Source organism: Gopherus evgoodei, chromosome 3, assembly GCF_007399415.2.
Source record: "Gopherus evgoodei ecotype Sinaloan lineage chromosome 3, rGopEvg1_v1.p, whole genome shotgun sequence".
Taxonomy (NCBI): Eukaryota; Metazoa; Chordata; order Testudines; family Testudinidae; genus Gopherus; species Gopherus evgoodei.
Genome location: NC_044324.1, coordinates 15,915,408 through 15,933,963, shown reverse-complemented (window position 1 = coordinate 15,933,963; position 18,556 = coordinate 15,915,408). Strand labels below are relative to the sequence as shown.

The 18,556-nt window shown below is 45.0% G+C and overlaps 1 protein-coding gene across 7 annotated transcripts in view; it reads right to left on the bottom strand.

The window, feature by feature from the left end:
- EXTL3 (exostosin like glycosyltransferase 3) overlaps nt 1–18,556 on the bottom strand; it is a 242,982-nt gene that overhangs the window by 21,386 nt on the left and 203,040 nt on the right. The window lies entirely within an intron of this gene.

Here is an 18,556-nt window from a genome sequence, read left to right as displayed (position 1 = left end):
GGTAACGCAATGATAAATAGGTTGAGAATCACGGATTTAAACTCTGGTTCCAGTTACAGTAAAAGGCTGCTGCCAGGGGAACAGGGGGGCTCAGAGAACTGGTAGAGCAATATAAACACCTTCTAGGCCACCAGTTCAAATCCAGCTAAAGCTGGACGTAATTTAAAATCATTTACCCAGATCCCTTGCCTTCAATGGAACTGTCCTGGGGGCAGAGATAGCTCAGTGGTTTGAGCATTGGCCTACTAAACCCAGCGTTGTGAGTTCAATCCTTGAGGGGGCCATTTATGGATTTGGGGCAAAAATCTGTCTGGGGATTGGTCCTGCTTTGAGCAGGGGGTTGGACTAGATAACCTCCTGAGGTCCCTTCCAACCTGATATTCTATTCTATCTATGAGGATCTAGCCTACTGCCCATTCAGTGGCTTGTGTGAAACACAAGTGGGTAAAGCCATTGCCTAGTGACTAAGCATCTGCATCACCGTAGTAGCGGGAACCCTTGTGGGCAGCCTACAAGGTCCACAATGAATGCCATGGAGTTTGTCCCTCTCAAAACAGGCATGACTGGCCATGTGGGGAAGCTGGCGCGGCTGCTGCCCATGCTAAACCTGTTCTGTAATTAAACAAAGTACTTCAGTCTGCAGAGCTGATAGTCTTGCACCTTCCACCGGTCTATCTTAGAGCAAAGGCAACACTGCATAGTTAGCTTTTTTACAATCACTCCTTCAAAGTATGTTCCTAGAAGATAAATTAAAAAAAATCCCCCTCTCTCTCCAGTCATCTTGCATTTTCAGATGGCAAACCTCAATTTTCCCTACAATTTCAAGGGATCTGAAGTAAACTTGGTAATTTGTGTTTAGACAGGCACAGCCAATGCTGGTAGATCTAAAATGAGACCTACTAGTTCTCTTGACATGCGGACACATGAATGGTGCAGCCAGGCAGAGCAGAACGATGGTGCCACATGCATTCACCCAAGATCCCAAATTAAACCTGCACCCGGAGTCGTTTCCTGTGGGTCACCTGCCTGACAAGCTGCCATTTAACAGCACTGCAGTCCTTGATTTCGGGGGCAGAGGGATCTCACATTATGAGGAGGAGAACGGGGTTTTAGGGGTAGACTTTGCTCACTGGGTTTGATAGAGCATAGAAAGTTATTAAACCCCCAGTGATAAGAAAAGCAATACAAAAAATCAACAGAGACACTCACCAGCTCTGGAGCTAGGGTGACCAGATGTCCCGGTTTTATAGGGACAGTCCCAATTTTTGGGTCTTTTTCTTATATAGGCTCCTGTTACCCCCTACCTCCTGTCCCGATTTTTCACATTTCCTGTCTGGTCACCCCAGCTGGAGCTGCCTAATCCTAGTGGCTGGGTTGCTCTTGTAGACAGTCCCTAGAGCAGTACTGGAACTTGGACGCATTCTTGGCAGTTCCGCTCGCTGGCCTTGCAGGAGGCAGCACAAGAGTTGTTTTTAAGCCAAGTTTACCTTGACCTTGGACTAAGATGCTTCCCATCTCCTGACATCTGTTGTGATGGTTGACAGGGGTCAGCTGTTACTACTATACTGGCAATACTAGTTTTGACTTTGAATTTATACATTGCATCTATGGGTTGGGGAAACGGACACATCATATATTATTAGATGGAAAAATAAAATCTTGGAGAAAGCTAAAGGTATCTTGGGGGAAACATTTCTCCTCCAGCTCAAGTGACTAATCTGATCCAAAATGATGTCTTTTGATTCAGGGACATTTTTTTTTTAACATAAAAAACCAGCCCCTGAATCAAATACTATCTCCTGAAAGGTTTTTATATTCCAAAGGGACTGTAAAAAGAACCCACTGAATTTGTCAGGCATGAAATGGACATTACCGGTACAAATGTACTCTGTAGATTATCGGACCTAATGAAAAAAGAGAAGTTGTTACACCAGCAAAGTAAAAAGTCAAGGTCTCTCCCTTAGAAGACATTAAGTGAGATTTAGCAATTCTTCCTGGCTTAGTCACAAAGCTCAAATAAAATTAAATGCCACTTTGCCCTTCTAGATCACCATCCACCAGAGGATCCCAAATATTAATTATGTAATCCCATTCTGGGGTTCGTGTGGGTGGGTGAATAGAGGGGGCAGCCAGATAGAATGGTGCCTGGATGTCTTTATAAATATACTGACAGACAAAGACGGACGGGATGTTACAGCTGAACAAACATCATGAAGATCTGCAAAGTTCATAGATTCATGAAGTTTAAGGCCAGAAAGGCCCATTAAATCATCTAGTCTGATCTCCTGTATCTCACACGTTGTTCAGTTTCACACAGTTACCCCATATTGAGCCCAACAACATGTGTTTGGCTAAAGCATCTCTGCCAGAAAGGCAACCAGTCTTGATTTGAAGACATCAAGAAATGGGAAATCCACCACATCCCTGGGTACTTTGTTCCAATGGTTAGTCACCCTCACTGTTAAAAATCTGTGCCTAATTTCTAATTTGAATTTGTCCGGCTTCAGCTTCCAGCCACTGATTCCTGTTCTGCCATTCTCCACTAGATTAATGAGTCCTTTAGTATCCAGTATCTTCTCCCCACAAAGGTATGTATGCAGTATAATTAAGGTTGTTTTAGTCACTGGTATTTTTAGTAAAAGTCACGGACAGGTCATGGGCAGTAAACAAAAATTCACAGCCCATGACCTGTCCGTGACTTGTATTATATACCCCTGACTAAAACCTGAGTGCTTGGAGAGGTGGGGGGGAAGGGAGGGGGACGGGCACTGTGGATGCTCTGATGGGAGGGTGGCCTGGGACCCCCACAGGTACTGGAGAGGGGGCGACATGTGGCCCAGGAACCTCGCTGCTGCTGGGGGTGGGAGGGTGGGGGCTGGCAGGCTCCCTACCCAGCTCCGCGCAGCTCCTGAAAGCCCCTAGGCAGAGGCGTGGGAAGGGGGGCTCCATGCGCTGCCCCCACTCCAAGCGCCCGCTCCACAGCTTCCATTGGCCAGGAACTGCATCCAATGGGAGCTGCGCGGGCGGCACCCCTGGGCGGAGGCAGCAAATGGAGCCACCTAGTTGCACTGCCACCTAGGAGCCACACATGCCGGCCACTTCCGGGGAGGCCTCCCGAGGTAAGCGCTGCCCAGAGCTCTCACCTCCCCCGGCACCCGGCACTCCAACCCTCTGCCTAAGCCCTGAATCCCCTCCCACACCTAAACTTCTGCTGCTGCTGGCGGGGAGGAGCGCAGTGGCCCGAGACTGCTCCAAGCACTGGCTGGTGCTACTGGCCCTGGGGCCAACCCAGCTGCTCAAGTGGCCCCTAGGCCAGCTGCACCTGCCTCTGCAGAAGTCCCAGAGGTCCTGGAATCCGTTACCTCCGTGACAGACTCACAGTCTTAAGTACAATCAAGTCACCTCTCAATCTTCTTTTTGAAAAGCTAAACAGATCGAGCTCTTTAAGTACTTCACTGTAAGGCATTTTCTCCTGCCCTCAAATAATTTTTGTGGCTCTTTTCTGCATCTTCTCCAATCTATCAACAGTTAAACACAAAGTCACATGAGAACACAGCAAAGACCCTCATCCAACAAACCACGTAAGCCCATGAAACCAATGGGGCTACTCACTTGCTTAACATTAAGCTTGTGCTGAAGCACTTGGCTGGATTGTGCCCAAAGACCGTGGGCTTTGTGACAACACAATGGTTCAGTAGACTGCGACCTGTTATCTAGGGAGGGTTGAGATAAGGGGGTCATGCAGTTACCCAGTGAGTGAAAAGAAAGATGAATGTGAGTTCAACAGAAGGCCAACCCCCAATAGCAACTGCTATATACCAAACAATTATCAAAGCACATGCACTGTTCTCACTATCAGTATGCAAAATGGAAAAAACCTATTATATGAGTATGAAATTCTGCCTGACTTTTGACTTTTAGCTGCCTTTTCCATTACTTTTGTCCTTCTTCTAAGAATTCCCCTGTAATCTGCTGCTTGCAGCTTTAGTCATAAGCCATTTAGAAAAAAGGTCTTTGTATTTGGCTTTTAACATCTTTGCTGCCAGTTAAATTAACCAGGGCAGTGTCCGACTGAAATCCCGGCAAACCCTGGCTCCAAACTCTTAATCCGACACAAACATTTTGCAAACTCAGTGAATGAATGCGGTTCTTGACAGTCAACTAGTTACGATGTGTCAAACTGCTGAGATGCACATTACAAGTTTCTGATCTTTTCAATGGCCAGCAGTCAGTACATGTACTTCACTCCATAACACATAAACTCACAATGCTAAACAAACTATTTTAATAACGTGACTTTGCTTTTTCTGTTGTTCACGGACATGTTAGCCAAATGGATCTTTATAAGTGTGCACAGATGTGGCAAAGTCAAGTTAGGAATCTAGAATTTGTCTAGCGATAACTCCAAATAAACCAATGCCAATCTAAATCCGTGAACATCATTGCCCTGGTGCAATTCTTCCATTGCAGTTGTGAGGTTTGACACCTGGGCTTTAAATGAAGTGTCAGGTATAATTTGATGGTGAAAACATGAAGAGTGCTGTGCCCTTGGTGAGATCCTGACAGCTCAGCATAGCGTGCTGCACTGGTTTGCTGCCAAAGAGCAAACTCTGCAAGACACTGGGAGCTTCACACTGAGCCCTTGTCTACATTAGGGGAGGAAAAAGCATGTTCCTACCACATGCTAGCTAACGCATGGTAATTAACACATGGGACAAGCCTAGTGAAGACAAGGCAACTGTAGTTCTCACACGTGTTAACAGACTGAGATAAACCCATGGCTCCCCCCAGCTAACACATGGTAAAACAAAACTCGTTTTTTCCTAGTTTGGGAGCACTCAGAGAATGAATGTGTTAAACGAGTAAGTGTTCTCATCAGTGGTTCTTCTCAGTTTATAATAAACTGAGAAGCGAGGGACAGACAGGTTCCCCAATAGCAGTATCTAAAAATTCCATTGCAGTTTCAGTTTGTGTATGGTATTTTTCCTTTCCTAAAGTGTTGGGTAGCATTATACAGCTGCTGCTTTCCCCATCAGCAGACACAGCATTTCAGTGGTGGGTGAAATGATCCCCTGGTATACGTTTAACTGTGATTTCTGGGAAGAAAGGTACTATTATAAACATCCGTTTCTGATTATTTATGGTCTTCTGAAAGACCCCATCACTGAAGTGAAGCCTGCACTATTGCCATTTTACAGATGCAGAGGTTAAGCAAGCTGTCCAAAGATCACACAGCAAGTCAGTAGCAAAGTTAGGAAGACAACATTTATCTTATGACTCCCATGAACTAGCTACTAGATAATGCTCCAAACTCTGTCCTTGCCCTAGCCTACAACTGGTGACTTCCAAGATCTATTTGCAGCACCTATTGAAAGGCATATTGAATCTAGGTGGCTATGCGTGAACGAGCATACGCATGCAAACAGTATTAATCACATCTGGTTATACTGTCTCTGACCCTATCACCTGCTTGCTATGAAAGTGATGTGTTACAGCAGACTGACAATCATTTTCCTGTAACTTTGGCTGGGGATGCACATTACTGTGACAGCAGTTAGTCCCAAGAAACAATGGCATCCATGCAACAAACCTCGATGCCAACTCTTCCCACATATCTACACCAGCGACACCATCACAGGACCTAACCAGATCAGCCACACCATCACCGGTTCATTCACCTGCACGTCCACCAATGTAATATATGCCAGCAATGCCCCTTTGCTATGTACATTGGCCAAACTGGACAGTCTCTATGGAAAAGGACAAATGGACACAAATCAGATATTAGGAATGGCAATATACAAAAACCTGTAGGAGAACACTTCAACCTCCCTGGCCACACTATAGCAGACCTTAAGGTGGCCATCCTGCAGCAAAAAAACTTCAGGACCAGACTTCAAAGAGAAACTGCTGAGCTTCAGTTCATCTGCAAATTTGACACCATCAGCTCAAGATTAAACAAAGACTGTGAATGGCTTGCCAACTACAAAACCAGTTTCTCCTCCCTTGATTTTCACATCTCAACTGCTAGAACAGGGCCTCATCCTCCCTGACTGAACTAACCTCTTTATCTCTAGCTTGCTTGTATATATATATATACCTGCCCCTGGAAATTTCCACTACATGCATCTGATGAAGTGGGTATTCACCCATGAAAGCTCATGCTCCAAAACGTCTGTTAGTCTATAAGGTGCCACAGGATTCTTTGCTGCTTTTACAGATCCAGACTAACACGGCTACCCCTCTGATACTTAATGGCATCTTTGAGACTTTGCGAGTCTTCAGGAGAAGACCTTCAGAACTAGTGTGCACCAAGCAGGAGAAAAATGAGTAGAAACAATAGACTGTCACAAGTGGGCAGCCTGCAAAGTTCCCGAGCTCGGACTGTACCATGATGAGTTTTGAAGAGGTCAAAAGAGGATGGATCTACATAGAAGCTATCAGCTTTTCATTAGGTTTTCCCCAAGCTCAAAGTGTTGGAGATGGAACTTCTTCAACAGATCTCTGGATACACACAGAGTTTGATGAATCAAAAAGACGAGCAGGAGCTGTGTTAACAGGCAAAATTCCTTTATGATCAGATCTCGCTACCCTACCTTCTACTACTCCCTACTACTTTCTCTTGCCAACCCTACTCCCAGATAGCTTCCTCTCAAACCAACACTTTACTCATGTAGCTCTGGTTCCACAGCTTTCAGGGCAAACTTTACTAGATCAAAGCCTCATCTACACCTCAATTACAGTCATCAAGATAGCTTCAGCAGCACAAAGCCCTAGTGCAGACAGGCAATGCCATGTTTTGTGCAGTTTACTTTGGTTTCTAGTGCTTACCACAGCTTAGAGCAGCTTTGTCTTCATATGCTGGGGGTTGCAAGATACAGCTATGCCAGCAGCCACCAAAGGAACAGATTCCCAGGAACACATGTACCATAGAAATGCTTTCACAACCCACATTGTTGTTGATTTGACAGGTTATAAGCAGGGGTCTATAAAGTTCATGGCCCTTTTTGGTCAATTTCGCAGTCATGGGATTCTAAAAATAATAAATTTCATGATTTCAGCTATTTAAATCTGAAATTTCACAATGTTGTAATTATAGGGGGTCCTGACCCAAAAGGGAGTTGCGGGCAGGGTCACAAAGGTATTCGGGGGTGGGGGAAGGTTGCAGTACTGTTACCCTTACTTCTTTGCTGCTGCTGGTGGTGGCACTGCATTCAGAGCTGGGCAGCTGGAGAGCAGCAGCTGCTGGCCAGGAGCCCAGCTCTGAAGGCAGAGTTGCCGCTAGCAGCAGTGCAGAAATAAGGATGGCATGACATGGTATTATTGCCACCCTTAATTCTGTGCTGCTGCTGGCGGGGTGCTGTCTTCAGAGCTTGGCATCCGGCCAACAGATGCTGCTCTCCAGCAATACCACAACACCCTTTGTGAATGCCCCTGCAATTTCCTTTTGGGTCAGTACCCCCAATTTGAGAAACGCTGATCTCCCCTGTGAAATCTGTATAGTATAGGGTAAAAGCACACAAAAGACCAGATTTCACTAGGTGAGATCAGATTTCATGGTCCCTGATGCATTTTTCATAGCCATGGATTTGGTAGGGCCTTAGTTATAAGACCAGAAGAGACTACTGTGTTAAACTAGTCTGACCTCCTGCAAAACACAGGCCATAGAACTTCCCTGAATTAATTCTGTTTGAACTAAACCATCGCAATCCTTGTTAAATTGCTCCAATGGTTAACTATCCTCACTGTTAAAAATCTGCATCCTATTTCTAATCTGAATTTGTCTAGGAAGATTGGAGGTTTTTGTAAAAGATCTGTTCTAGGAATTATTTTGGGGAAGTTCTCTGGCCTGTGTTATACAGGGGGTCAGACAGATGGTCCCTTCCGGCCTTGTAATCTATCTTCAGCTTCCAGCCTTTGAATCCTGTTATACACCTTAAACTACTAGACTGAAGAGCCCTCTACTATTGACTTCTGTTCTCCACTTGGATACTTTTAGACTGTGATCAAGACACTCTTTAACCTTCTCTTTGATAACGTAAATAGATTGAGCTCCTTGAACCTTTCACTATAAGGCAACATGCCAATTATGCGGTTGATGCCATGAAGGCAGGCTTCCTTTAGAGATACTCTGCTCTCTGTTTTTGAAAACAATGCCCTTGGTCACTGGCTTTTAATCTTTGATAATAGTTCCTGGACAAACCCAGACAACCTACAAAAGCCTTGCAAAATCATCTCCACTACAGCTGGCCCAAGCCCAAAATCTACTCGTCCTTCCTTACTGAAAACTGTGCTAATGAAAGAAAGAATGATGCTCACTTACCTCTCCAAAATTAACAACAAAGTTGCTGCCATAAGGTGAGCACAATTTTGCAAGGCTGCTCCTTATTGCCAAAAAACCCCAACCTCTAATCTGCTTAAGAGTGAGGTTCACCCAGCTCCCAGTGGCCAAGATTTGGGTCTGGTTTGGGCACTGCGGCATTGAAAAACAGATTCAGCTCATCAATTCAATCTACAGTTCTATAATCTATACAAGAAGAGACGGCCCCATAAATCAGAACATGAAGGTTCTGCTGCATCCTACCTGTACACGCTGATCTATCAAGTATAACTATACACATTTTTCAGGGGAGGGAGAGCAGTGCACCCTACTTCACCCTTGCAACCATATTCTGGCCCCAATTCAGACAAGCACTTGGGTACATGCTTCATGGAAATGCTTAGGTTCCACTGAATTCTATAGGATTTAAGCACATGCCTAAACACTTTTCTGAATTAGGGTTTCTCTGAACAATTGGACCCCACCCCGCACATGGCGCTTCACAGAATTTATGGCTCCAGGTCTGACACACGACATTCTGAAACTGAAGAACAAATTCAGTCTTGGTTACAAAGTTGTTATTGTCTGTACAGGTTATACCTTGTCCTAATACGGTGAAGAGAAACAACAGATCTAAAGCTTGCATATTGCTTTATTATGGCCAGCGGGGGGGGGGGGGGGTGGCTGCTGCACAGACCAGACAGATATTACATAACCGGATGAGGTAGGGGCAGACTGTACCCTACCAATAGAGGAAATGATACAGACACAGGGAAGTTTTGATAGTTCCTAATGGGGGACTCCCCATTCAATGGTAAATTGCAGCCGTTCAGTTTGATATTTTCCATATCACAGATACTTCATTTAATACTGTAATGAACGCTTACTATGGATGCTGCCAACTCTGGAATATTTAAGAGAGGTTTATTTATTTTCAACAGGAGTTAATGTTCTCTTTACTATTTATTAATGCATAGAGCAGGCTGACAGGTACTAGAACTGGGAGGAGGAAGATGGGAAATTCAGCTGGAATTCAGCTCTCTTTTAAAGCATGGATTGGAAAAGGTTTTTGTTGTGGGGTGCTCACCATTTCGCTGCTATCCAGGTCAGGATTAAAGTAACTGCCAAACCAAGAGGTCACTGGGAAACAGACACAGCTGTGATGGTGTCCCCCAGATTAGCTTTGCTCTCCAAAACACACTATCTCATAGGTGGTGTCCGAGCCTTTTTATTCCATACGCTGCACAAGCAGTGGAAAACCCACAGAAGCAGATCTACAGCTACTATAGTCAGGTTCTTCTGTGCATATGATCTTTAAGTGCTAGGATCACTCTTCATTTATTAGTATTAGCTGAATTCCAGCATGTGGGGATATGTCTACACTGCAGTTGGGCGTGAGATGGCCAGCCTGGATAGACAGAGACACACTAGTTCTGCTCAAGCTAGTTCATCAAAAATAGCACCGTGGACGTCTGTGGCCCAGACCAGCCACCTGACTACGAGCACACCCAAGCCCTTGGGTCCATGCTCAGGGGCTAACCCATGCCGCAACGTCCACACTGCTATTTTTAGTGTGCTGGCCTGAGCTGAGCTAGTACACATCTGTCTTCCTGGGTGGAGAGGCTCACTCCCAGCTGCAGTGTAGACATTCCCCTAGGGTATGTCTATGCTGCAATCAGACACCTGTGGCTGGCCCAAACCTCATGGGGTTTGGGTTTAGGGGCTGTTTAATTGCAGTGAAGCCTTGCAGGCTCGGACTGCAGCTGGGATCCTCCCATCTCACTCCTAGAGCCCAGGATGTAGCCCCAGCCTGAATTAGCGAGCATGGGCCAGCTGCAGGTTTTTAACTGCAGGCTAGACATACCCTAAGAGACCTCAACCTACTTCAGGGCCCCACTGGACCAAGTACTGCACACATACAGGACAGGGACAGTTTCTTAACAGCTTTCATACTAACAAGATAAGACAAAGGGTGGAAGAAAAGCAGCAGCCCTGCCCCCATTGTAGAGATAGGGGCACATGTACACTGCAAGTGAAGGAGTGATTGTGGCATGGGTGGGCACGCCTATGCCAGCTTTAGTCTAGCTAGCACGGGTAATAACAGTAGCGAAAACATGGCGGCACGGACTTCAGCATGATCTAGAAATCCGAGCACGTACCCGGGGTCCCCGGCAGGCTTGTATCTGGCCAGCTGACCTGAATACAATCCCGTGCCATCACATCTTCGCTACTATTGTTACCCGTGCCAGCTACATTAAAGCTAGCACAGGTATGCCTACCCATGTTACAGTGAAAACATAGCTGCTGTGACCTGCCCATAGCCACACAAGAAGTCTATGCCAGGGCTCAGAGCTGACCCCTGGTCTCCTGAGTCCCAGTCCAGTGCCTTCACATAACGGCATTCAAAATCAGCACTGCATTTGATTTCCTCCAATCTCCCAGTAACTCTCCACTGTTCTTTAGCACGAACCTGCTACGTATCAATTCTCACATATAAATCTTTTTTTCTTTTGCATGGGTCCTCACCTGCTTTCCTTACTTGCCTTGAAATAGATCACTGCCTAGAACACGGGACTACTTTCCAAGTTATTTATCTGCAACATCCCCTCCTCTTTTTCACCTCTCCTGAGTCATCATCCAGGCTGCAGCCTGTTGGGCTATTGGCCAGCCTGCATTAGCGACTTCCTTTTTAGAGTGCTCTTCTCCACCAACCTCCATCTAAGCGGCATTTTAAAAGCCTTCTCTATTTGCCACCAGGCACGCAGGCATTTTGGTAGCTTGTCATTGACAGCAGGTCCCGCATATGCAATGCCTGGACAAGATTTCCTTTCATTTTGGAATATGGGTACTACGTCTGCTTTCCTACAGCACTCTGGTTGTCATTAGATTTTTCAAAAGTAATTTTTAGTGACAGAGTAAATTTGTTAGCTAATTCCCTAGGCGGTCTGTCCAGTTAGGCATTTATATCATGCTCATCATGCTCATCTCTCTGGAATCTGGGCCCCCTGATTTGTACATGTTCAGACTGTCAGAGTACTCCCTTACCTGCTTAACAACAGCAACTTTTAGCAAGTTTTCAGGCTTTTTCTATATTTTCCTTATTGAACAGAGAGTTGAGGATCACCATTATCCACTTCTCATTTATTAATAGAGCTATGTGTCCCCTAGTGCTTCCTTTTCCCCTGGGAATATTTATAACAGCTCTTCTCATGCCCTGGAACCATTATGGCTAGAATTAACTTTTTTTGCTGTGCTCAGCCACCTCCAACCCAGACCTAACCCTGAAGATTTGAATTAACAGGATTAGTGGACTATTTTAGCAGTGCACCTCCCGAGGTTAGGAGGAGAGTTTTATTGACACTGTAGTTAGTTATAAAGATAATCAGAAACAGTATCTACTGCATATGAATTGGCAAAACAGATGTATTTCAGAAATCCGCATAATTAAACAATACAACATAAACCCCCCATAAATTATCCCCCAATGAAATCAACTCCACACAACATGACACTAGCGAGAAACCCTTTGTCTGATACTGTGTCTATGTTCATGATGTGTGTAAACACTCATGCTGCCTTTAAACTAACCTACCAGTATCAGTGGGCTGCCAGCCTTAAAGATGAGATAACAACTTGCAAGAGAAATAAAAACGATTATTACTCATTTCCATATGGATGCAGCTGTTGAACATCTCTAAAGAAACAGGAAGGAGGGGAGGAATCCAACATGTTTAATTTTAAATTAAAGAGGCTAATGGTTTGTGCCTCTCGCCCCAACACACACTGTTCAGGAATTTCATTGCAGTGGCTGCCTGATTACATTTACTTTACCATTCTTTGGCTTCTGAGGACAATTTTAGGATGATGTTTTGCCACTGACTTCTTAGCTCTTCCAGTTCCAATGACTTCCAAATGGGACCTGTACTCCTAAATCCCTGTCGCAGGGTGGCTTGCCCCTGTAGATGGAAGCAGGGCCCAGTCTGCCTGTGATGACCCACTTTACAAGGAACAAGCCCCTCTGTGATGAAGCAATGCCCTCAAGCATGCACCCTCTGTACGCCAACTTGGGAAAGCGAAGCTCACAGCCTTGAGGAAGAGGTCTGTGCCTTACCACTTGGTAGTGTCTTTTAAAGTAGCTCCCCAAGAGCCCTGACTCCCTTTCAAGGCACCAGCTACCCAGTGACAATGCCACTAGCATTTTTGACAACCTTCCCTATGGTCTACTGTACTGGATGAGTCTGTTCCATAGTTACGCCTTCAGCTAGCACCTATTATGGTGTTGAGTGACATTAAACCCAATAAAGTGCATGGTTACCAATCATTATAGGAGAAGAGCCTGCCTGAAAAATGATCACCTTGAACAATGCATCTATGGAGGGGAGACTGCACGGTGCAGGGTTTGGGTAACAGCATGAGAAATTTTTCACATCTAGGTCACTAGTTTGGAGGTCAGCAACTTCCAAGGCATTAACTTCTGAGGCCACATGGTGAAGTAGGGGAAACAAGTTGGTGCTGTGTATCAAGCTGCTAGCAGACATATGTCTGCATCACAAATCCACCACCACACTGGGAACCTTGGCTTGTAGTCTTGCTATTCCGAGACTGAATAGTGAATTACCCTCTCAACCTTAGAGGCAGTCCCTTCTGGTCACAGTGGAGGTGCTATCACAAGCAGCCTGCACTTTCATCACTAGGGTGTGTGAGAATATCTGTGGAAATGGAGCTACAGACACACACATAGATATTCATACCCCTCATTAAGGGTCTGAGTAACCAGAAACATTCACTCTTATACAGTGGGTCTGTGGCTGTTTGCTGATGCAATGGAAGTATTTTGATCCTGCTGTTACCAGATGTTGACTTAAGCTGTAATGCTCCAGGTATCTCATTGTTCACCGCTCCTCTAGGAACCCTTTAGAAGAGGCTGTATGGGTCTTCTAATTCAACATTTTGCATGAAGCAAGAGTTTCCTCTATACTACTCTCCAGTGACAGTACCTTAAATACCCGCCTCAGAGCACACACTGTGAAAACCTGTTGCACCAATTCCCAAAAGGACTTCAGTGTTAGACTCATAGACTCATAGGTCAGAAGGGACCAATATGATCATCTAGTCTGACCTCCTGCACAAGGCAGGCACCTAGAAAATCACTGCAACAACAGCAGGATCCACAAAGCCTGAATTAAGCTCCTAGATGTTTTACACAATGCATGGAGAGACACAGGCACCTATGAATAGGATCCACAAAAGCCAACACTAGGCTGCAAGCCACCTCGGCTAGCCAGTCTCTACTGTTGAATTTGTTCCACTTTGTATAAATAATTAGAGAGTCAGGGCCTGGAGCCTGAGTCTCCCTCTTCGGAGTGGATGCCCTAACTACGGGGCTATAGTCATTCTCTCTTACTCTCTCTCTGACCCAATGCCAATTTATCCTCAGTGAAACAGCTTCACCAGGAGTGATGGAAGGAAGCTGACATCAGAACAGCCCCTAGCTCAGGGATTAGGGCACTCATCTCAGAGGGGAGAGACCCCTGTTCAAATCGTCTCTCTCCAGCTGGTAAAGGGGGGAATTGAGCCTGAGTCTCCCACATTGCAGGTGAGTGCTCTCACCACTAAGCTAAATCTCCTTGACAGTGACTGAGACCAACCTGGCAGGTGCTCTCTGAGCATGCCTACTGGATCTGGCCTTGCAGTGAGATGGGTAGGACACTTTATTTCTCTTGGCTCGTGGAATACGCGGGGGCTTAGGTGGAAAATAGGTGTCCAGAGAGTTTGGCAGCCGTGCACATGCCCACAAGCAGAAACTTAGGTGTCTAGGGAACTTGTATCCTGAAAATTTAGGCGCCATGTGAATTTAGGCACCTATCTGCTTAGGCGGCAGCCGGGCAGGGGTTTCGTGGATTGTAGCAGCACCTAAATCTAGGATTTAGACACCTAAATTTTTTTTTGTGGATCTGGGTCAAACAAATTTTCCCTTTTGGTTTCAAGCCATTGCTCCTGCTATGCCACCTCAACTACTAAATCTCCCCCTTTACCTCTCGAAATATTTGTAGGTAGTTATGGCAGACAAGATGAAGTCCAGAGGTCTTTATCACTTGTCATTAAAAGGTTTTATGATCATTTTCAGATCAAGTTGTTAGTTTGGACATAGTAGTCTTGTTTCATGTTCTAAACTATTGTACAGTGTTAGCATGCAGTTTACGTTCCTCCTCAGAAGCAGCTGCACGTTAGTGGTGAATGAAACAGCCCTTACAGTTCCCTTACTCAATTCATAGTACTGTTGTGAAGCTTGATTAACATTTATCAGGTACTCCAAGATCCTCAAGTACAAGTAGTTTATTGAAAGACCTGTCAAAGGCTGGCCCTAGATAACAGGGATGTGGGCCTTTCAGACTCTCTTTAAGAATAGCTGCAAAATCCTTGACGCAGACAAATTTCATTTAATGTCCCATAATGCAGCACAAATTGGCTTAAAATGACAAAGCAACAGGCTCATAAATGTTAGGTGGAACTCTTAAGAGTTCGGGTTTTATTCTTCTGGAGGGGCGGAGCCCTAGGACACAAAGCAGAAATAAACATTAGACCTGGGTCATTTTTCTGAGTCACTATAGCTTTTATTTACATTTTAAAATCTGTTCCAAGGCTGAATTTTCTTTTCCATGGTGTCTTCTCTCTCGGTACATCTTTTCTTCTCCTGCACTTTAACACATACAGCACAGATCGGGCTAGTGAGGGATTATGTGCCGAACAGCACTATATAGGTATCTGTCGTCTTGTATTTTCTGTACTGTGCTAATAGGGTGACCAGATGTTCCGATTTTATAGGGACAGTCCCAATATTTGAGTCTTTTTCTTATATAGGGTCCTATTACCCATCCACCCCCATCTCGATTTTTCACACTTGCTGTCCCATCACCCTTTGTGCAAATAGTGAGTAGTACTGAGAAGGTAGATCAGGAACTTGTATTCATCTTTCCCACAGTACAAGAACAAGGGAACATCACTGAAACTGAAAGGGGACAAATTCAAAACTGATAAGAACATAAGAATGGCCCTACTGGGTCAGACCAAGGGTCCAGCTAGTCCAGTATCCTGTCTTCTGACAGTGGCCAGTACCAGATGCCCCAGGGGGAATGAACAGAACAGGGAATCATCAAGTGATCTATCTCGTTGCTCATTCCAAGCTTCTGGCAAACAGAGGCTAGGGACACCAAGTGATTAAAAACACTTGTTCACACAATGCACAATTAACCTGTGAAACTCTCTGCCATCTGATATCACTGACATCAAGAGCTTGGTGGGATACAAAAAAAAGCATCGGACAGTTATATGGATAACAAGATTTTCCAGAGTTATAATGGGTTATTTAAAAAAAAATTAACTAAGAGGTTGGAAAGGGATAGAACCATCCTGCTTCAGTACATGAGCCAGATCTACTGGGCAATAGGAGGAAGACACATTCTCATTGTAGGATTTCTTGTCCCTTCCCCTGAGGCAGGTGATATTGGCCAGTGTCAGAGACAGACTGCCAGATCAGATGGAGCACTAGTATGATCCATTCATGCCATTCCTATATTCCTATTTTGTGTATCTTAGTCTCAGCCTCAGACTGAGGAACGAAAGGAACTGATAAGGAAAGCTTTAACTCTCACACAAAGGCAAAATGGTGCAGTGGTTTGGGAGCCAGCCTAGAACTCTGGAGACCCACGTTCAAATCTCTGCTTCACCTTATCAAAGTGTCTGTGCCTCAGGTCTCCTTCTCTGACATGTCGATAATGCTTACCTCACAGGAGTGTTGTGAGAGTAAATACATTAATGACTGTAAGGGGCTAAGATACAACAGCAATGGGGCCATATAAGTTAGGCTGCGAGTCTATCATGGAAGTCACAGATTCTGTGACTTTCCAGGACCTCCATGACTTCCACAGCTGCTGGTGCGGCTGACCCTATGGCCGCCTAAGCAACTGGGGCAGCCCCAAGGCCGGACACACTGGGTACTGCTGGAGCGTCCCGGGGGCTGCCCAAGCAGTGGCTGGCGTGGCTGACCCTGGGGCCACCAGAGCAGTAGTGGTGCACTGCTCTCCCTCCCCACACCAAGGAGCAGCAGCGCCCTGGGCATCCCCCTACTCAGAGCAGCAGCTGCACCCTGCAGCCCCAGGAGCAACTTCCAGTAAAAGTACCCCTGACTAAATCTAAGTCATGGACAGGTCATGGGCATGAATTTTTGTTTATTGTCCTTGACTTCTCTTAAAAATACCCAAGACTAAATCTTAGCCTTATGTATAAGTACCTAGATACCATAGTAGATAAAGGTACTATGTAATTGCAAAGGCTTATGATTATTTAAAACTCTAAAAACACCAAGTTAAAACAAGGAGTCCGGTGGCGCCTTAAAGACTAACAGATTTATTTGGGCATAAGCTTTCGTGGGTAAAAAACCTCACTTCTTCAGATGCATCTAAAGAAGTGGGCTTTTTACTCACGAAAGCTTATGCCCAAATAAATCTTTAAGGTGCCACTGGACTCCTCGTTGTTTTTGTGGATACAGACTAACAGAGCTACCTCCTGATACAAGTTAAAATAAACATTTTAAGAACCAAATTTCAGGTCCTTGTTAGCACTTCACTCCTGAGAGTAAACCTCCTATCAGACAAGTTCATGCACTTCTAGCTTAACTGAAAAAGGCACATTGCTGTCCCGCAAACTACACAAAGAAAGCTGGCAGAAAATGTATTGAGCACTCCTGGGTGTACCTGGAAGATACTGTCACATCTCATCTGTGTAAGAGAGGGATGTAAAAATTAGCCTGGTAATTTAGCAGTACCCCTGAGGTAGGCTCTCCTTTTTAGGAGAACTGGTTTCAGCCAATACTATAGCTGCCGTGCAATACTCATTTCTTGGCATTAAAGGCATGGTTGCAGCAATGCCAGTTTTAAAGCAATGGCACTTGCAGATGAAATACATGAGGGACAGCCAAAGCAAGTGGGGGGGAAGTGGGGGGAAGAGCCGGGAACTGCTCATCAAGCAGCTGCCTTCCCTGGTGGTGATTTGAAACATCTTGCCCCTGTTCACTAAGTCAGGCAGAGCTTATATTTCCGCAATGGGCTCTTTGGCTGACTGCCCTGCTGTTTAATTGCCAGAGGCTTTCTTCAGTGCAAATCCTCAGTACTACTGTAAATTATTTCTTCGGCAGGCTCCTTCTCCGTTACTAGGTATCTATACAGCAGGATTTCCACAGCAGCAGTAAAATAAAACCTCTGGCAGAGCAGATGCAATTATTTTAAATGTGTTAAATTGGGTTATGTTTCACCAGTTGAATGTGTTCTGGTTATTTTTTTTGGCAGGCACAAAGAAAGCTGACATATGTATATGGCCAACACCTGTACAATCTCGTGCTGCTACTGTGTTAGAGCTCACAAACTAAGCTGCCTCAGCTGGGTACGTTCTTGAATGGGAGACCTCCAAGCTATTCTATTCTCTATAGGGTCTTATATGGTACTCATCACCACAATAGCCGAGCACTTCCCAGTAACGCATTAAGCAATGTGATTACACTTGTCACCTGTTTGTTCTCCCATCCCCTCCCTTGGGGAGAAGCGCGGGCAGCGGCATGCCTTGCTCTGGTAGAGTTTTAGCTTTTAGCGGTGATACAGCAGGCAGCATTTTTCCCATTGAGCCAATGCTGAATCGATGTCCCAGCATGCTGTTGGGAATCACTGTGCTGCAGGAGATGCTGTCTTTGGTGAGACGTGAGTTTCTGATCACTTGCAACATCAAAGATCTTAGAGTGCCCTGACCAAATTTAAAGCTATTTTGTTGTCACATTCCTTTACATTCTGCTTAGCTGAATTCCCTTTGCTATTCCAGTTGTTCAAGACATTCTTCACTTTCCATCCTAAATTGTTGCATAATGTTACTGTTCATTGTTCAAGTTGAATTGTCACATTCTAGAAGAGCTTGTACTTCGGTGGCGCATAAAATGATCTTTATGCGTAATTTGCAAATCAACTTGACTGTGAATCAGAGACTGAAGGAAGAAAAGGACTGATACTTCACACGAGTTCCACCTAAAATTTAATAATACTGACACTTTGGGTGTATAATTGTTAGCTTTCAGAATTATCAATGGAGTTGGAGGCTGTTCACAGCTCTTTGCTGTTTTTCAGGCTCTCTGCAAACTCAGGAAGACCACAGCACATCAAGTTCACAGCTGGAGGGTCTGTTTTCTAATGGATG